At 45.3% G+C, this 21492-nt stretch overlaps 1 protein-coding gene across 3 annotated transcripts in view; it reads right to left on the reverse strand.

The window, feature by feature from the left end:
- LIPC (lipase C, hepatic type) overlaps positions 1–21492 on the reverse strand; it is a gene marked incomplete at both ends in the record, with an annotated part of 117790 nt that overhangs the window by 66389 nt on the left and 29909 nt on the right. The gene's annotated exons all lie outside the window — the stretch shown is intronic.

Below are 21492 nucleotides of genomic sequence, written 5' to 3' on the forward strand. Positions count from 1 at the left end.
AGTTTTATATATAGCAATAGTAATATTACTATATACCATATTAGCATATAGTAATAACTAGTTGTAATAAAATTAATGGAGAGACATCATAATGATGCATCTGCTTCCCCCTGCCATTAGTGGAAAACTTGGTGTATATTTTAAATACTCTTCTATCTGCTCTTCCCAAACAGGAGTCAAGGACTTTGCATAACTGGGCCAAATGGACTCTGAGCCACAGGGGAGAGGGTGAGGCACCTCTGAATGGAAGTGTTGGGGGCACCTCTCCCTGCTGCCTGAATATGGGTAGCACTTGGGCACTTGGGGAAAGCAATTCACTTCTTTGGTCAGAGAATGTTAAACAATGAGTGTCCTGTTGCTTTCTGGGGTGAAGGTGTCCAACTAGGTCAGAAAGGCAGGACAAGAATAACACCTCTCTCCCATGTCACATGTGAAAGCATTGGTAGACGGGGCCTGCTAGTGTCCTGGAGAGACAAACTGGAATCATGTGGCTGGTGGTATTTCAGCACCACTGAGCTGTCTCGGGATCCATGGTCCCAGGGTATGACAGCCCTCAGGATAGCAGCCTGCAGTGTGGTCCAGGGTGGAGCAGAGACAGTGTTGTACTTTTCTACTCAGGCAATGATACTATTGTGTGTCCTTGTGTTTGGCAGATACTAGCTCCCCCCCCAACCCTCTACTCCCTGCCGAAATGCCAGCGTCTGGCTTCTAGCTTTGGGGCAGGTCTATGGAGCAGGATATCTGTCTTCCTGCAGCCCTGACTGTCAGGGACTTGGGATCAGGATTGAGTTTCTTTCCTGGATTTTCAAGAGTCCTTTTGTCTCTTCACCCCTGAGCGTAGGAGGTAAATCTGAGAATGGCTCTGAAGCAGCAACCTGGAAATTCAATTCCTTGTGAACTCTGCTCCTGCTAGGCTGTGTAATGAGATCACGCTTGCTTAGCAGGTGTGCTAGAGCCAGGTTTCCACCTGCTGTAATTACAGGTCCTTCATACTTCCCCAGTTCCGGGCTTTCTGAGCCCTGACAGTTTTGCAAGTGTGTCTCCTGTCCTTAATAACTGGTTGGCAGGCATTCATCAGCACCATAAGTAATCAGGTCCCGCCTCTCCTCAGTACCTCTCCTTTCTTGTTTGAGAGACAGATCAAGGGCTCCACCTACTTAAAGACTCTGGGTTCAGAGAGCAGGAGACTACAGGGATGAAACATGTCTCCATATTCCATTTTGGGGTTTTAATTTATATTCTCCTGGAGAGCTGCAGATTAGAGGTTGTGAAACTCTCAGTGCAAAACAATTTCTAAAAATACAAGTGATGTGAGTGTAAGGGGCAGGGTTTGGAGAGAGGGCATCTTGCGTGTTTCCTGGGTTGAGACAACAGGGCGTTCAGTCCTGTGGCTGGAGCTAGTTCTCCTCTCAGAGAAGCCAGGGTGGTATCTGTGGTTGGGGGACAGGGTGGAGCCCACTGCATTGCAACAGGAACGTGCTCAATTCTTGTTCTTCCTTTCTTGATGGAAGTTTGAACGCTGGACATACACACAGCCCCGGCAAACACATAGCTCTCCTGTAGGCACTTCCTCCCTGGCCTGCTCTCGCCATTTCCACCCAACTTGTGTTAATCAAGTCCTGACTTTGTGGCCCTTTAGCAAGTTCCCTAAACCCCAGGAGCCTTAGTCTTCTTGTTTTAATACATGGGATCATGAACCCTACCTCACAGACTGGTTTGGAATGAAAAATGAATTTAATATTATAGAGTCTGAGACAAGTCAAAGGCCAAGTGAACATAATTTCTCTTTATGTACTAGTGGGTCATAGCTGGTAAAACTCCTCAGGAGGCATCTCCAGACCATGACAGGACCAAAAGGCTTCCCTTCCCAATAATCATAACAGTTGAGTTTTGGACCACAGGGATGATAATTTTGAGAAGTAAAACTTTTTGGAATTCAAATTCTATTATGTAGGTGGATGTCTTTTTGGGTTATTTGAATAAGCCATACAGTCAGTTCTCTACGGCCATGTGGCTGATGGAAAACAGCCATTATCTCTGTTGCTCACCAGGCCTTTGGCCCTTCAGCGGTTTTGTCAAGAAGCCATTAAGACCATAGTATCAGACAGGAAAGAGTGAGATTGAGTTTCTTTCTCAGATGGTAGAACCTGGACTCCTAAATCTAGCTCCCTTCTCACTGAGCTGTAAGAGAGAGTGTGTCCCGAGGTTGTAAGAAGACACAGTCCCTGCATGCTGACAAGAGGGGTACCGAAAAGTAGTAGCAACTTACTCCCCTTTGGAGCCACTTTTCTATGACCCTGGACACTGGGTTCCAAGAAGCGTTCCAGCCTTCGCTCCTAAACATCTTCCTCTCCCAAGACCAGTTCTTTTGTGCTTAAGGTCCTAAGCTGTGGCTTTGCTCCTCTGACATATTGCAGGGGACGGGTTTTGTTGTAGAGGTGACAGTCCCCACCGATTCCAGTCCCAGCTCAGGACTAAGTGCTTTGTAACAAGCTAACACTAAAAATGAGGGCATTCCTACAGGTTTGCTGAGCCAGGGTGGGTACGAGTGACTATTCCAAGCACCCAGCATGACACCTAACATGCAAGAAGCTTAACAGATAGCTGGTGAATGAATGGTAGTGTCCTGCTAGCATTAACTGTCTACTGGACATAGCATAGACTCACTTGAAGAAAGCAAGAGTCTCAAATGAGTGTCTATTTGGTTGGTCTTTGGATATGTCTGTGAGGTACCGTCATTATTGTTTTCAAGGTCCAACCCTCTGTGGGAAGCACCATTCCTTGACATATGGGTTGGACCTCACAAGAAAGCTAGTTAAACAGTAATCCAAGAGTGAGACCATGGTTCTGTCTTGAATTCTTGTGATTCACTTCCATCAATAATGTAATCTGGAAGTAAACCTTTTCCTCCCCAAGATGCTTTTGGTCAGAATGGTTATCACACCAACAGAGAGGAGAATGAGACACATAACTAAGGCACACTTCATGTACTTCGGCCCCAGCCCCAGTGTGATTTCTGACCTCTAAGAACCATCCCATTCCTGAGTAGGAAGGATCATTAAGGATTGATTGGCCTAACTTCCTCACCTTATAGCTTCAAGTAAACTGAGGCCAGGGTTGAGGGGAGACCAGCCATAGGCCACATGGCTGCTGGTGGCAGGAATTCATGATAGACACAGGATTGTTACTAACCCCATTTGTACCTCAGCTGAATGCCCTTAAAATAGTTGTGATAAACTTAATGTGTTAGAAGTACTGAAGGAGGGGCGGGGGGAAAAGATCCAGCAAAACCTGCTAATTGCCTATTTATTTCAGTCCCAGCTCTTGAGAAAGCTGCTTCTGGTTGATGCCATGAGCTCTCCAACTGGTATAATTAGACAGCTTGTTTGGTCCAGAACCTTCCAGAGCAAGACCGTCAGATAGAAAATAATAAGTCTGATGAGCAAGAACCAAAGAGACAGTCAGCTTTCAACAACGAGCCTTCTGGAAGCTACTTAATGAGGGACTGTCTTTAGCTTCAGAAATCTGGTAAGATGCCCAGATGGGCTACACAGCTTCCAGTGCCAAAGTGACACCATTGCCAGCACTAAAAATACCAGATTTGCTTTATTGAGCCCTTACTGTGTACCAGCATACCTCCCAGGTGTACCCCACAATGCATCTTCAGGGACAGAGATTGTCTTGGTTCACACACGAGGACCAGAGGTTTGCAAGGTTAGGCTGTTAGTTTTCAAGCTGCATATATGGGACTTGAGCCCAGCGTCTAGGACCCTGTGTGCCATTCATGAAGGTGGAAAGCTGGGCTCTGCCATCAGGGCCACTTTGAACATCTCGCAAACACAAGTCCGTCTGGCTCAGTTGAGCATCGACGAAAGCTTTCCCTCTAGCTTCAGGGATTGCATCGTGTAGAGAGTCAGTGTCTTCCTACACCAGACATACTCATCCCCTCCTCCTGTCACGGAGTAATTTATCTCACTTCTGGACTTGCTCATCCATCAGCCATACTTGAATTCTCTCAAGTAGACTGCATCTGCACAGGGACCATTACATCATCCTCCAAGTTCTGTGCGCAGATCAAACCAACATGAAAGCAAACAACTGCTTCCGTGGGCCAGGGTTCTTCTGGCCTCACATCATGAGCAGTGCATGTGGGCTCCTTAGCATTGTGCCCTCTATCTGCCTGGATTCCTCTTCCTGGCCCAGAGACCTTCTCCTGCCACTCGGTTGGTACGCTCACATTACACATCCACTCTGACAGCCGTGCCACGTCTGGCCTAGGCCAGACTAAGTACCCAGGCACAGAACTGCAACTGGAGGAGTCACATCTATATTAACAAAAGGAGAGAAATGTATAAAGAATTGGACCCTTGCTGGACTTGCAGCATTCGGAAGCAACTCTTGGGCCCGATTATAGTGAACAGCCACTCCGCTTTGTATGGGGCCGCCCCGAGTTAGCAGCCAAAGTGCCACAAACCAGAGGATACTTCAGTAGCAGATAAAGCAGGAGAGTCATCTACACCCAGCCAGAGGGCAGGTGGAGGGGATACTCTGGTCAGACCAGTCCTGGGAGTAGGGGGTGTCTTTCTAGAAAAATCCAAGGGAGATGGAGGAAGAGCTGGGCAGAATCTTGAGTACAAACAGCAGGGAGGGACATGGGGAAAGAAGAGGGTTTGTGTGAGGTCGTTGTAGAAGAAGCAGACTGGACGCAGTAACGAGTCATGTAGTTTGTGCTATGGATTGTTTAACCTCTGGGAAGAAATCAAAACTTCGCATACTAGATGTTGGGAGATGTTTCATTAGATAAATCTCAGAGATGAACTAAGGTGTGTTAGGTACCTGCAGATTGGCTGATGTTCTACCCGTCCACATCTGGACCCTGGGTGATGTCTGTGCACACACAAAGCATGCTCCTTGGGGCTTCACCTTCTCCTCCTTTTAAAACTCTAACCCGCATGGTAGGTGACTTCGATGTTTCGAGACCTCAAGGCAAAACTCATTTTCACTCTGACGCCCCTGGGAGAAAGCAATGGAAAGCCTGGGGCTTCCCACTCACTTCTGTATGATCGGGCTATCTCAGGAACATCTCTGATCTGTAATCTGTAAAATGGGGAAGGACATGCATCTTTTTGTGAGGTCTCAGTGAGAAAATTGACAACAGAAGTTGTTAGCTAGCTGCCAGCTCATAGCATGTGTCTCGAGAAAGAGACGGCTGGCCAGAGATTATTGCTTGAAGGAGGCCTTTTTGTGACGAGAAAGAAGGGCTATCAGAAGTGTCATAATGGATGAGGGTGTGGGACCCTTTAGGAATGTGTGGGGTAAGGCAGAGGTGACTATTTGTGCCTTTGGGATAGACCCTTTGTTCTCATTCCATCTTACTAACCCCCCACTCCTCACCCCCAGAGTACCTAGACTTTTCAGAGCCACCCCTGATATTTCTCTCACTTCTCCCAGCATAGTTGGTCACCGTCACACGCTGGTGCTGTGTGCCAGCTTTCTCTTGGGCTCATGTTTATCCACCATGGCTCTATCCACAGACACTGCATCTTCCCTCTGGATTCTGTTCCCCACTGGTCTGCCCGATCGAGCTCATGCCACTGGCCCAAAGGACGGAAAGTGATTCAAAGCTGGTGTTACCCTTCCCTGCGCAACCAGCGGAGCACATTCCTTTTAATTTTGAGAAATACAGCCATAAAGTAGCCCTTGGTGTGGGGATGTTGCAGGATGTGAGAGGTCCTGCTCGTGGCAAGGCTATTCTTCTTCACCTTTCGATCACAGGAGGGTTGTTCAGTTCCCAGAACACATCTCACTCCTTCCCCACCCAGAACTACAGCTTGCAACACACTTCCTCCCTGGTTAGTTGAGTTAACTCCTGCAGGTCATGCGCATTTTCTAGTGAACATCACTTTCTTGGTATGTTCCATAGCCTCAGTCTACCTATCTATCCCATGGCAGGAGACAGGCTTGAATTAGAAGTCTTACAATTTGGGACAGTGTTGCCTAATGGTGAGAGCATGAGCCTAGAGCTGGAGTGCTCGGGTTCCACACCTGGAGCCCTCAGTGACTGGCCTCGGAACTGTCGGCAAGTTACTTCCAGCTCTGTGCCTCAGTTTCCCCACTAATGCCAGAAGGAGAAAGTAGTATCCATCTAAGAAGATGGGTGTGAGAATTAAGTGGATCAATAAGGCAGAGCCCTCACTGACACCATCCGAGACCCCTGACCCCTGGTAAGTACTATCCAAGCACTTGTTCCCCTGGGGGCGTGGTATCTATTCTTCTTCATTTAATCAGCTCTTTTGATTTTTGTATATGATCTGCAATGCGGCGACCAGAGATAGACATCAGGTACATTCCTCAGTTACTCCCCACTTCAAGTTTTGAGACAGGGTCTCTTACTGAACACACCGATTCAGCTAGACCGGCTGGACAGCCAAACTCAGGGCTTTCTCTGTCTGCCTACTCCATGCCTGTCTTTCTCAGGGTTTCCTCTGTCTGCCAGTTCACCAGCCTCAGTCAGGCACTTTGAGGGGCACGGGCTGATGCTGAGCCCAAGGAAGGCTGGAGAGCATGGCGGATGGCGGATCAGCCATAGAGGGGGATGGAATAGGAGAGTGGAATGAGCAGAAAGAGGCAACATTGAAAGAGGCAGCCTTGGTGAAACCTGGTGCCCGAGATCGTCTGCATGCTTAGCCCTGCCCGTGTCTGGAGACCAATGGCTGAAAAGGCAGCCACGAGGTGGAGAGCCCCTGCTCCCGGACTGTGTTGATGGACTGCTTTCTGGAGAAATGGGACACCACTGGACAGTCACCTAAAATTCCCACTGGGATTTTTGGGAAAAGCTGCATCCCAGACAGCTCGATATAAAGTAAACACACACACACACTTGCGCACACACAGAAATGTCTGGGGATGTCACTTCAAAATGCCCCTTTAAGAATGGTAGCTATTGGGATGTTTGATCAGCATAAGTCTCCCAGGGGAGAAATTAGAAAACACTGTTTTCTTGCCTCTATAGCACTTCCTCTGTGCTCTTAACTCACCAACACTAAGAAAGGGGAAATGGGCTCACTAGAGAAACATTGATTCAGGACAGCTTGCTAGGACACATTTTCACTAATGAGTGTGGTCTTATCTGAGCAGCTGTGCTCTTTACTGCCCTAGACACACTTAAAGCAGACGGGGAGCCACTCTCTCCTTTCCATTTGTGGTTAAGTTTGGGGAATGGAGCTTGAACCCTGAATAAGGTGGTGACAGAGGCATGAGACAGAGACAAGAGAGGGACACAGGACACCCTTCTCTTCTAACAACAGGAGTCTCCTGACCTCATCCATGCCACCTGGATAGTGTGCATGCACTTATATGTACACATGTATATATTTGTTTAGGTATATACATGTATTGCACATGTGCATATTTGTGCACATATGTGTACATGTATATGTTCATGCATGTGTATGTGTGTGCATGTATGTTTCTATGTATGTGCATACATGTTATATGTAACACATATTCATACGTGTATGTACATGTTTACATGCATGTATATATGTGCACATGTATATTTTTGTGCACTTTGTGTATGCATGCTTATATGTGTATATTGTTTCAGAGAGGACTGTCAGGTATAAAGTACCACATTCTAAATTGTCAGATGTATGTGACAGTTGCTGACTTGGGAGAACCTGCAGATCATCTGTCTCCCTGCCACTTTACTGCTCTGCAGTGGGGACTTCTGATATTTACGACCATGTCTTGAACACTATGATTTTAGTAACTCGGCACTTGACAGGCAGAGGGCTATGTTGCAATGGGTTTGCACTGATTTTCAGTAATGTCGAGCCTGAGTTACCAGCAAAGCACTTATTTTTTACTGTGCAAAGTGCTGGTGGTGGTCCCCAGGGAGGTCCAGTGAGGGCAGAGCGGCTCAGTGATGCTTTCGGCTTTCCCGTGCTTAACCCTGGGCCCTTCCATAGGCTCTGGAACACAGCAGGAGAAGAGCCTCGATTCTCAAAATGCTTCCTCAGAAATATAGAATGTGCGGGGGACTTGCAGGGTGAGCCAGAGGTCTTGGAGTGCCCTGCTGTCTTCAGAAACTCTTCTCAGGGTGTGTCCAAGGGAGAGGGAGCTGGTTCCCAGAACTTAAGTGAACTGTGTGTGTGTGGGGGGGGTTGTGATCTGTTTTTACTTTTGTAACAACCTAAAAGCTGGGAATAATTGTTCATTTTGTCAATGAAGGAGCAAGGCCCACAAGGGTAGGTGACTTGGTGCAGAATTGGGTCTGTTTGGCCCAAGACAGCTCTTTGCTCTGCCCTGTACCTGCAGACAGCACACTGTAAAAGTCGGCCATAGCTAGAGAGCAGCGCAAACCAGAGATGCATCTTCCCTTCGCCTCACAATAGTTCTTTTTTCTTTTTTTAAAGATCTATTTATTTATTTTATGCATGTGAGTACACTGTAGTTGTATTCTGACACACCAGTAAAGGGCATCAGATCCCATTACAGATGGTTGTGAGCCACCATGTGGTTGCTGGGAATTGAACTCAGGACCTCTTGAAGAGCAGTCAGTGCTCTAACCACTGAGCCATCTCTCCAGCCCATGGTTATTTTTTCAAAAGAACATGTAAGTGCCTGTTGTAAATGTCTCACTAATTATCTCTGACGTGGGGACTCAATGGCTAGAGACGGTCTAGAAGGAGGCTTTTTACGATGTACTATTTTGTATTGTTTATAATTGTGTGCATATGTGAATGGTTTACCTTATGAAAAGAAATGAAATTTAGTATAGGAAAAAAAGAGGAAGCTAATGCATATTCTTGTTAATGAATTTATTCCATACAGATGGGGACTCAACACAGTGACTCCCACAGTGTCTGCCTGCTCCCTAACTCAGCTACTGTGCTTGTCCTAGGGACACTTGGTGCACACTCAGGCACATGCACCCGTCACCCTACACTGCTTAGATGAGAGCAGGCATTCTTACTTTATTTTTTATTTAGAAGTGATTCCATATGCATACATATGTATATGTGTATACAACACACACATTTTATCTTTTCTAAAGGCCACATGGTATTTTTACATGAACGAGTCATGTCCTATTTACTGTGTTTTTTGTTAATAGACATTTAAATAGTCTCTAGTCTTTAAATATATTCTCTTAAAATTAAGTTTACTCATTTTACCTTACATGTGAGCATTTGGCTTGCATGTGTATATGGGCATTGTGTGCATATTTGGTGGCTAAGGGGTCGGAAAAAGGTATCACATCCCTGGAAGCTTTAGTTACAGTTCCATACATTGTGCTAGAAATTTAATCTGGATCCTTTGCAAGAGAAAAGTGTACTCTTAACCACTGAGCCATCTCTTCAGCTCTAAAGCATTTCTTTAAAATTGCCACAAATTAATTAAAGAAATAATAATAATAACAATACTACTAATAATGGTGTGTGTGTATGTGTGTGTGAGTATGTATGTATGTATATGTGTGTGTGCATGTGTGTGTGTGCGTAGGTCAGAAGACAACTTTCAGAAGTTGATTGTCTTCTACCATCTGTGCCCCAGGTATTAAACCCAGGGATAGAGTTTGGACAGATTTGGTAAAAAGTGTGTTACCTGCTAAGCCCTTGTGTCATCCTAGCAAAAGACTCTAGGTCTTACCAGGAATCATCTACCCTGAATTGTCTCCAAGCAACCTGAGATCTGTTCAGGCCTCTAAGCAATCCTCTCTGAAAAGAGAAACTGTCAAAAGTCCCAGAGGCCCCAGAAAGATCTCAGTGAGACATAGAGACAGAAAATGTCACAAGTCCAGGAATCTGCTCCTTCATAGTTGCTATGGTCCTGGAAAGGCTTCTCGGATAAGAATAAAAAGAGGCTGATGAGAGCTTTCAAAAGAAGGTTCTCCAGGCCAGGAGGAAGGAGGAGAGCATTAGAATGAAGGGCGGCTTTCTAAAGTCTCAGCAACACTGGAAGGTGGAGACCATGCACCAGCTTCATGGTAAGAAGTTCATTTGTTGGCTCAGGTGGCTCGGCTTTGTCTTGCTTTCTTTGAAACTTAGATTTTAAGCACTTTCACATTAGTCTGCCTCAGTTATAGAGAAGCTCATAGGTTAAATGTCTAGAAAATGAGTGACCACATTGGGGGTGGGGTGGCGTTGGTTTTAGTACTCATTGGAGTGGTCTTAGGGGAAGAAATGCAAGTCAGTCTAAGACAGATAATGTGGGCACCAGCCGTGAGGTCTATTGAAATTGCCCAAGACACGTGCCCTTATAAGAAAACAATTCTCCGAGAAAAGATGACATTTTTTTGTGGTCTGAAGTTTCATGCATCATGCAAGCAGTATTTATTATTTTTTTCTTCCCCTGAAAATCACAATCTGCATTGACATTGTTAAGGAAATCACATGGACTCAGAAGGAAATGAAGAATTCAATTGATTATTTTTATTACTGCAGAAGTCTTTTGTTGGCAGGCTGGGCAGAGACCCAATTTCATTTGCTTGTAATATTGCAAACGCTGTTAATTGCCTGTCTTTAGTAAAGGATGGAGACAAAGGAAGGCTCATAAGTATTTATTAGAAATTATGTTTGGACAGTTTAGCTTCATATTCCAGGGGCCTCCATCTCAGGGCAGAACTCTGTCCATTAATAAGTGACAGTCATGATGTCACCTTTCCTATATTTGCATAGTCGTTTCTGGTGACATTTCTAGTACTATTACTCCAGATATTTTCAGGCTGATTTCTTTTCCTACAGAGGCTGGGCTATCAGTAGATTTTCAGTCAATTCAATTTAGTAGTTATGGCAGCTGGAATAACTACATTGCATCTTAATGTGTATTTCTTGTGCGTAAATCACATTGTTTGCCAAGTAATAATGAGCAGAGAAGCTGCTAAGACAGTAACAATCAGCCCTTGGGAGAAGGCTGGTCTTATAGGCTATAAAATAGGAATTCATGAAATTTATGTATTTCCAGGAGACCCTGAACTCAAGTGTGGGGGGTCTCAGAGCCTCACAGAACATGGGGTACATGGTTGATATTTCATGGTTTCTTGTTGATATGGTTTCTAACTAGTGTTTATAAAGGTTACTATAACTTTATGAGTCTGGTGGGCATTTTTCTCATTCATTCATTCATTCATTCATTTATTCATTCAACCATTCTTGAGTGCTGTTGGAGACATTAAGAATCATGCATGACTTTTGGACACTAGATTATAGTTTAGCGAGGGACACAAAGTAACAATAATTCTAGCAGTGCATAATGGGAAATGTGAAAGCAAGCTCATTGGGAAAAGCTGTATGCTGTGGACTTAGAATGAGCTCAGAGCTCTCAACTCTGAACTATAACTACAGTCCTGGACAGGTTGTGTAATGTTCTGAAGTCCTGTTCCTTACTGGAGAAAAGGGACAAGTCATTGTATAGCTAGTGTTAATTGTCAACTTGGTAGTATCTAGAATAAGCTGGAAGATGAGCCTCTGGCTATGGTGATTACATTACTTGAGGTGTGAGGATATGCCCACTGTAGGTAAAACCATTCCCTATTTGGGATCCTTGACTATACGTATGGATAAAGGGAAATTAGCAATGGCATGTCATATGACCTCTTGCTTTTCCCACAATGTCTTTTTATCCCCACTATGATGTTTTCTATCCCTTGAAGCTATAAGTTTCAAATAAAACCATCCTCTTTTAAATTGCTTCTTGTCAGGTATTTAATCACAGACATGGGTGGGGAACAAAGCAGCTATGAGCACAAAGGGAGCAGCATCATGGTGATTCTCTATGTGGGGATGCCCAATAGGGAACGGTCTTGGTGAGTTGAGGGCTTGGCAGTTATAAGCATAAAGGGGAAGCAATGTGATGATTCTCTAACCTTTTTGTTTTCCTGTGTTGACTTGTGTTCTCTTTAAGATGATAATGAACTACCAATCCAATAAATTACCCATTCCAAATACCATTACTGTTCATCCTACCACAAGGACACCTGTATACCTATGTTCATTGCTGCTCTGTTTGAAATAGCTAGGAAATAGAAACAGTCTAGATGTCCATCAATAGGTGAATCATGAAAATGAGGTATGTACAATATAATTCTACTTAGTTATAAATAAAAAAAAACTGTAACAGTTACAGGAAAATGGGTAGAACTGGAAAATATTGAGCTAAGCCATACCTGGATAAATTCTGAGTGTTCTCTCTCATATGTGGATCTTAAATTCTAATTATTAAGCATGCAAGTAAATGTGGTTAGAGACCAAGAAACTAGAAAGGGATCCATGAGATGGGGAAAAAGAGGCTTCAAGAGGCATAAGTGGGAGGGCAGTAGTATACACATAATATCAAACTATAAGGGGGAATCCTGGAGGAGTGCTGTGGTACGGTGGGGATGAGGGAGAGCAGAACAACCAACATTAACTGTGCATGAGATGCCAAAAGGTAGGTTGTCACTGTGTGAGATAAAGATAAATTAATAAATAAGAAAAAAGTCTTTGGCCCACAGAATGTCTTTGGGCTTCACCCATATTTCTTCTCTCTACCCTTTCAAAGTTTGTCCCCAAGACCCTGGCCCACTGGGACAAGCTGTAGTCAGGCTTTCTAGGAAGCTGGCTGCACCCCACTCCAAGCATGTTCATTACCCCCATTTCTTCTTTCCCTTCTCTCTTTGCCTAAAACATGGCTTATAGAAGCAGCATTCCCCCATCAACGAGAGAAGCAAGGTGGTCTTTGTTTAAAAAGACATGAGATGCCAGGCATATTTTTTGCCCTAGAGGAAGTCTACGTACATCTTGCTGACATCATCGTCCGGTACCTGTGGGATGCAGCTGAAGGAAGAGATGTCTCTAAAAGGAAAACATGGTGGAGAGAAACAGCTCATGGAGATAATGTCTGTTATTGGGCTCAGCCTGATGTTCCAGTGTGACAAGTTAGACTGGTTTGGAGACTAGTTTGCTCCAAATGGCAGGCAGGCTGGGTTAGAATGAACTCAGTTGTCATAGGGCCTGGTGGGCAGAGCATTCTCCAGCTCCCTAAGCAGGGATCACAGCCATTTCCCAGATTCGACAGAAGTGTTGTGAGAAATGAGGTCTCACCTTGTTTTATGGGTGAGAAGACCAGCCAAGTGGCTTCAGAGTCTCCACCACAAGGCCCTAAAAGAATGGTGCTTCTGGGGGCCTAGGAGCAAGTCCCTTGACCTCCTGTGATTCCCATGGCATTGTCATTTGGAATACAGCCTGCAGAACAAGGTCCACGTTACTGATGACTGACCCCATCACGCACCTCCGTGTGAGTCACCATCACAAGTACAGTTTACCCAGCTGTGCAAAGAAAGAAGCTGACTCCACCTGCCTCTCCCAGAAGGAAAAACTTAGCTAGGTATCAGTGACACCAGGAGAAACCAGATTACATGACTTTCTGTAAAGTATACCCCTTTGAGGATGGTTTGTAACGTATGATATTAGACCACACTTTGCAGAGAAAGAAGCTCTCTAGTACTTTCTTGTCCCCCTGCACATCTAACCTGGCTCTGTCTAAAAATCATGGCTCAATTTCTTCTCGGCTAGGCTTCAGGGATGGCCAGAGGCTTTGAGAACCCAGGTGCCAGCTCAGAGGAGACAAGTGTCCAATGCTCCTGAGCTGGAGACCTTGAGCAGGTCTCTGATCTTGTCTGTGATGTGGCCTCAGGGGTGTGGTGACGAAGAGATGGTGTATAGATATACTAGGTTTACTGCTGAGCATAAGGACTGTCCCATACATGATCTGTCACTTTTGTAGGATTACTGTATAACCCAGGCTGGCCTTGATCTGACAATCTTCCTGACACATCCTTGTTTCTGTTAGGATTGTAAGTGTGTACTTGTACGACTGACTTATCTATCTCAATCATGTGTGTGTGTGTGTGTGTGTGTGTGTGTGTTTGTGTGATATTTTAGTATTTGCCTTTACATGTATGAATGTGTGTTGTATGTATGTGTGTGTATGATCTGGGTCCATCTGCTAGTTTATATGTGTTGGTATCAGGAACTACTTTTGCCTCTAGTAGGGATGTCACCTGCCATGGCAATGTCCATACATTCCCAGAATACATTTGGTTTAGCTCCCCTCTCACCTGGGAGCAGTTATGTCACAGTTTAAATAAAAGGCAGACCCTCCTGCCCCTTTCCCTTTTCCTCTTCTTTCTCTTTTCCTCCCTCTTGTCTCCATTGCCCTCAATAAACTCTTCCACAGTGGTCTGGTGTGGTCTGTCTGGACGAGAGCCATGACTCTATCCCAACAATATGTGTAGATAGCAGAGAACAGCGTGCAAGAGTTGGTATTCTTAGAGTGAGTGCTGGGGACTGAACTCAAGCTGACATTCTAGTTGCCTGTACTAACTGAACCATATTGCCTGATGCCTTAGTTACCTTTAGATTGGCCCTTCCAGAAGGAATGCACTTGTCACGAGTCCTCCCTCTTCATGGGGGTTGCCTGTCACCAGAGACAAGAGGGCTGAGGTGGAGTCATGCCCAGACAGACTGTTTCCAGTCATCTTGGGCATATCTATTTTCTCTCCTAATCATCTCTCTTACTCAGAGAGTACTTTTGCCAGCTTCCTTCTAGATCTTACTAGGCCTTGACGTATTCTTTTCTTGCTGTGATGGCGCTTTGTTTGGTAGACATCTGTGTGTCTTTTGTGTTTTTCTGTCTCCTGTCAGTTTATTCCAGAGACTCAGTTATCAGAGCTTCAGAGGGCAGACAGTGTTAGCCTCCCCTTGGAGAGTCAAAGGAGCAGTATTTGAGCTCAAGGTAAAGGTAACTTTGGTTTCTTATCTACGACACACTGAGGAGTTACCTGTGCTGAGGGAGGTAGAGGCCAACTGAGAACCACACGGATCCTTCACTGTCCCAGTGGCTGGGCCCTTCTAGCAGAACCAGCTCCTCTCCCTTCACCCAAGGTTCCTAGGTCTCCTGCCTCAGCCTCTGACAATTCCCGCAGACACAGGAGGATCTGCTTCCTGTTTGCTGTATCAGCACTTTATGGGCAGACCTTCCCAGCTTGTCCTATGGAGCCTCGCTGTGTGGGCTGACCAGTCACTCATAAAAACCAGCAAGTTTCTTTTATCAGACTTCAAACAAGACGAGACAAAGAATGAAAAACCTGGGCCCCAGGCGTAGAGAACATTTGATCTGCAATCGTGAGGATCCCAGCACCCACATTACAGGTTGGGTGTCCTGGCTAACAGCAGTAACCCCAGCTCCATACAGGGAAGACACAAGAGAGATAACTGGGTTTGCTGGCTTCCAGATTGGCAGAAAAAATTCAAGTGTCTTGTTCAAGGAGAGACTCTGCCTCAAAGGAAAAGGCGGGAACTGACACCTAACACTCTTTTGACCTCCATGTGTACATATCTGCATACATAGATGGGCACACATAGGTGAACACACACACAAGAGTAAATGAATTTATCTTAAAAAAATTTAAATTGGAAAAAGAAAGGGAATGTAACCTGCCTGGAAAGTTGAAGTGAGTGGTCTTGACCTTCATGGCTGAGGACAGTCAGGCCTCTTGATCTTGTCAGAACTGTTACGTCTGCTGGACTTAGTATACGGTTCAAAGTCAAGGAATCTAAGGTGGAGTCATGTCTTTGTCCCTTATCAGCTATGTGGCCTTGGACAAGCCACTAGACCCGACAGGTTCCCTTTCCTCCCTCCCTGTCCTCGGAAGGCTTTCAGGAAACAATGGTGTGTAGTCGGTACACAGGATGTGTTAGCAGAATCTGTAGCCGGACCAGCTGATGTGAGAAAAATATTAACTGGAACAGTCTCTTCTCCTCCCACTTCCCTGCTGCATCTTCTGAGGCTGTCCTCAGACACTTCCCCTGCAGTGCTGTCTGTGGGCTGTCATTTTGTCTGCTCGCCTGTCTAATCGCACAGGAAGTGGGTGGGTAATAGGTCTCTCTGTTGTTCCACTGGCCTCCTCGTGAATCTTACTGTTTTGCCTTTCCTCACCACGGGGGCTTCTCACACCCTCTAATGACTGTTTTCCTTTCAGAAATGGCATATTTTTAGATAAAGCATTTCCTGAGGCTCCTTTCTGGTTCCTTGGCAGATTTCTGACTTCTCTTCTGTTTTTCCCCTGCCTTTCTCTGGCCATAAAACCACCCCAGCAGCATGGGTGCAGAAAACAGAAGCAGCCAGGTCTCAAATCTTTCTGGATTTGAGCTGATCAGCCCTCGGGGGCCAGGCTTGATCAGGGTGATCCTTGAAGAAATCCTTCTGTTTGCTTTCCTGCCTTCCTCAGACAGGGAGGTGGTTTCAAAGTTGCCTGAAACATGTACCCTGTTGCCAAACCCACAGTAAAACTGCACCCTGATACTCAAACATGCCTGGGTTTGAATCATGGCTTCTCCGAAATAAAGCTTAATATTGATTATCCACTTGACAGGATGTGGAGTCACCTAGGAGACACACCTAGCAGACACTTAGGGGAGACCCATTCTAAGTGAAGGCAGCACCATCCCATGAGATGGGGGTCTGGACTGAAAAAGAAGAGAGCTGAGCACCAGCATCTGTCTTGTCTGTTTTCTGACTGTGGGTGCCCTGTGACCATCTGCTTTCTACTCTGATCTCTATTACTTCCTGGTCATAAACTTGAACCCTCAGCTGGGAGCCACAATAAGCCCTTCCTCTCTTAGGTTACCTTTCTCAGATAGTTTGTCACAATAAGAAGACGAGTTCCTAATACACTCACCGACTAGTAAGTAACTAAAAGGCTTTAAGCCTCCATTTCTTTCATTGTAAACCTCACAGGACTGTTGTAACAAGAACAGAAAATACATTAATAAGCAAAAAGGTAAATACATCAGATGAAGAAACAAAGTAAGAAACAAACAAACTAAAGAACAGAACCCTGCGTGTGGCACTCAGTTGCTCTGAATTTTAGAATTAAGTGATTGTAAGGGTCTCTTAATATCTTGAGGTATGACTGTTATAAGTCTCACCTCTAAGTTAGAGGTCTTCAGTACAGGATTAAAGGCTGGGGTGTGTGCTGGGTGGGACCTTATCTTTAGGGTTCACATTGCTCAGAAGCACTGTCTTTAGCAAGCCTGGAAGCTTGAAGCCTGTTGGGGGGGCATGGCTCAGCCTCCATGTTCTCGACTTTTCTGTTTTGGAAAGAGCTTTGGAGGAGTGTCTGCCCCTCCTCCTCCCTTTCCTGCTTCTTCCTTCGACGCCTCATTCTCACTAACCAGAATCTACTGCTCACACTCTTCCCAAAGGGCAAGGCCACCTCCTCCGGAGAGTCTTTATTCTGGGCTTTAAGCTTGGGTACAGGGCCTTTTAGGAACAGATCTGGTCGTCCCCCATTGCCTTCTCTGTCTGTCTCCCTGGTGACTGGCAAACGAGGCATCCCCAACTGTTCAACCTGTCTCCCTGGGCCAGTTGGGGTGCCATTTTCTGGAAGTCAATGTAATCTCTAGTTTAAAAAGTTTGGAAGGCTGGATACACTGGTACACGCTTATAATCCCAGCAGGTAGAGGACAGAGGTGGGAGAAACATCAGTTCAAGGACAACCTGAATTAGTTAACCAGTGAGACCCTATCACTGAAAAACATGAACTTAGGCTTAAAGACAAATCTTCCTCTGTCCAGGAAGGAGAACTGACAACATTCATTCTTTTGCAGTCAGCACTCCGTGAGTAATCGCTACTTTGGTGTTCCATGACGTTGATATGGGACAACATTACTCTAATGTGTTCATAAATTACTGCCCCCCATCCTTAAGCAAAACGGGACTGCTGTTGAGTCATGTCGATGCTTACTCGACCTCTCCAAGCCAGTCTAGATAAGCATGCTAACCTTGGGCAGCAAAGGTGAATTGCACTGGGTAAATACATCTGCATGAACATTCACAGCTGTGGTAATAAGTGGGCATGAGGTGAAGGCTTGCCCGGAGAGTCCAAGGTTCACAGGAGGAGACGCCAGCTTACTAGAACTGGCTTGAAAAGCACATAAACCTTAAAGAGGTCAAAATATGACCAGCCTAACAGGGTTCCCTGAAGTTTGATTGGTGGCCCTGTAGCTCTGGGGCTATCAATCTGGACCATCTTTAGAACTGAACATTGACTGGTCAGCCTGGGCTTTTGTGTTATTTCAATGATCCAGTGCATTAGGAACCACAGTCACAGTTAAATGGAATTGGGATAACTTATTGACCAACCCCAAGGCTGGAGAAATTAATTAATGCTTTGAGATCTCCAGACTCAGCTTCTCGGGAATGGGCACCACATTTAGACTGGAGGTCAATCACTGCGGTGCTTCTAGCTCCAGAGTGTATCCAAGACTCACAAACGGCTTACTGTAAGGAATTGCTGGCTGTATTCCCTTCTGATCTCTTAGGTCAGAGTGGGACCCCAAATTGACAACTCTAGCAAGTTGTTCCAGGTGCTGGTCATGCTGGGACTGTCCTTCGAAGCCTCTGTGGTGAGTGAACACAGGTTCTGATGCTGGGAAGAGGGGTGAGAGTATAGGAGGTGACAAGGGACCTGGGTTTGGCTCCAGGCTCTGCTATGGCTACTCATGCATCCAAGGCACACAAACGGTAATGAGTAATGAGTACAATGTCTATCAGAGCTCAGGGGATCGGCTGCTGTTCCTAAAGGTCTGAGGTTGTCAGTGTGGGCTGCTTTTAGGTCCAAATATTGACTGGTGTGCATAATCACCCAGACAAGCACCCCAAATACTGGACAGTCTCTGACTCTCATTGGGAAAACCTGCAAACACTGGAACTGGCCAGATAGGTAGCTGTTGGTTTGCTAAGTGTTTCAGTACAAAGGCCTGCTTTGGGGGTGCAAATCCCTGTGCAATGGTGAGCAAACCTCAATTATTCAGGTCTGGGCAGAATGGTAAGTTTCAGAAGAAAACACAACACACCCATGACTCAGTTGCTCTGTCTGAGAATGAGCCACTCTGATATGATGTGGGTGTTAATTATGAGGGGAAAGGAGAAAACAGCCTGCAGAGAGACCAAGGGGCTCTGTACCAGCCTGCCTAGAGCCTAGGAATGCTGCCTCTCTGAGAGCCGGGCACCAGATCACAAGCTCTGCAGCTGACTCACTAGCTTTGAGGAAACAAGGCTCATGCGAGGGGCAGAGGGGAGGCTACTGTATCAGTTACATCACTTCTGAGGCAGAGTATCCCAGAAAAACAACTTCAAGAAGAAAGGGGTTATTATGAATCATCCTGTGAGGGTATAGACTGTGATTGTGGGGAAGTCACGGTGGTGAAAACTGAAACAACTGCTTATGATGTACCCACAGACAGGAAGCAGAGAGTGAGGAATGAAGGCGTCCTGTTTGCCTTTCCCTTTGCATTCAGTCACGAACTCTAGCCCAGGGAATGGAAACTCCCTCACACTCATGTCAGAAGACTTATTTCCATTATGGTTCTAAATACCACAAGTTGACAAGATTAACCATCATCACATTACCACGTGGGAGCCAATATGGTCAAACCAGACATTGTGAATTCAAGAGCAACCCAGGTGGGTTTCCAGACCCCTGAGGCCTGTGAGCAATGGCTTTGCCCCTCAAGCCGGGAAGCTCCTGAGAAACATGTTTCTTTTGCTCACTGTAAGGTCCTATGGTCTGGGGCAGTAGAACTGATAGACATGGAAGTCTATTTTGGCTCAGTTCTGATAACCTCTACAGGCCATGCTTTTCTGAGATGCCTGATTTTTCTCCCAGCTTAAGTGGACATTTGAATATGAATTCAGTAGATGAAAAATACTTGAAAGAATTTGATGAAATGTCATGTTAAAGTTTATTGGGAAGGAATGGTGATTGTTACCACTGTTCTACATAGACAGGAATATTGGAGAACAAATTGCATTCTAGAAGTTGAAGTTGTGAGGGCAAACAAGACAATGAGCCTTTGTAAAGTGCTTTGTGGGCTGGAGAGATGGTTCAGTGGTTAAGAGCTGCTCTTCCAGAGGTCCTGAGTTCAATTTCTAGCAACCACGTGGTGGCTCATAACCATCTGTGATGAGATCTGATGCCCTCTTCTGATGTGTCTGGAGACAGTGACAATGTACTCAGGCATAAAATAAATCTACCATTGGGGGAGGGGGAAATGTGCTTTGTAATCTGGAATTGTTCTTAGAATAAATATGCACACAACAACTGGGATAATTGTCTAGATGAAAATACGGAAAGTAATTACCTAGTAGCTGTAGTAATCAGCACGGCTGAGTTTTGCATAATAGAAGAATAAATTCATATACATTTCTGAAATTACAATGAGATGGCCCAGCAGTTAAGGGTACTTACTGCTCTTCCAGAAGATTGGACCTTGGTTTTAACAACCCACATTGGGCAGCTCACAGCCATCTGTAATTACAGTACCAGGGTATCTGACTCCCTCTTCTGGCCTTGTTGGTTACCTGCACTTATGTGTGCATACACACAGATACCTCCCCCGCTTAATCTAGTAAAAAAATGGATCTACAGAAGAGAAGGAAGAAGAGGAGAAAGAAGGGGAAGAAAGTAAGAAAACAATGTTTAGGGGGAAGGCAATGTTGAAATCTTACAGGGCCATTAGAATAGATAGAAAAATAGAAAATGACCTTCAAGATTATAGGAGCCAGTGGGGTTCAGAACATCATAAGAAAATGGTCCATAGAATCAACTAACCAGGACTCATAGGTGCTCACAGAAACTTCACCAACAACCATGGAGCCTATATGGTCTGATCCTGCATTTATGTTATGGCTCTGTAGCTTGATGTTCTTGTGGGATTTCTAATAGTGAAAGAAGAAGCTGTTTCTGACTCTTTTGCCTGTTTTGGGGACCCCGTTTCCCTACTGAATTCCATCATCCAGCCTTAATATAAAGGGATGTACCTAGTCTTACTGTAACTTGATATGCTATGTTTAGTTGAAATCCCTGGGAAGTCTGCTCCAAAGGAGGCATGGATCTGGAGGAAAGGAGAGGTGGTGGGTAGGAACTGGGAAGGGAGGAGGAAGGGGAAACTGTGGTTGAGATATAACATACTCGAAAAGAATAAATCAAGAAGAAAAAGAAAATAACCTTCAAGTCAAAGTCATGATGTGGTGGGACAAAGGAACCCCAACAATAGATCACATGGTTAGCTCTGACCTAATGAGTATAAACCAGAAGAGAATGTTGGTCTTTGTCTCTTACCACGATGCTAGTTTAGTCAAGGGAGCTAACCCAATAATTGATAACTCTATGTCTGTGTAGCATAGGAAGCGATGGAGATCCCTGAGCCTGCTGACAACTGGTTTATAGGTGAGAAACAGAAGCTCAGAGAGCCATCTGTTCTTGGACACGGTACTGTACTCAGACACAGTCTGTTACTCTATCTTTGCTGCTGTGATTACAGTGTGTACCACTATGGTCTTTGATGGTTCCATGTGTGCTAGGCACAACTCTCCTAAGCAAGCCACGCTGCAGTTGCCCCTCCCAGCTAACTTCCTTGGCCCTTGCTCACAGGAGACCCACTC

This window comes from Micromys minutus, assembly GCF_963924665.1.
Source record: "Micromys minutus genome assembly, chromosome: 21".
Taxonomy (NCBI): Eukaryota; Metazoa; Chordata; class Mammalia; order Rodentia; family Muridae; genus Micromys; species Micromys minutus.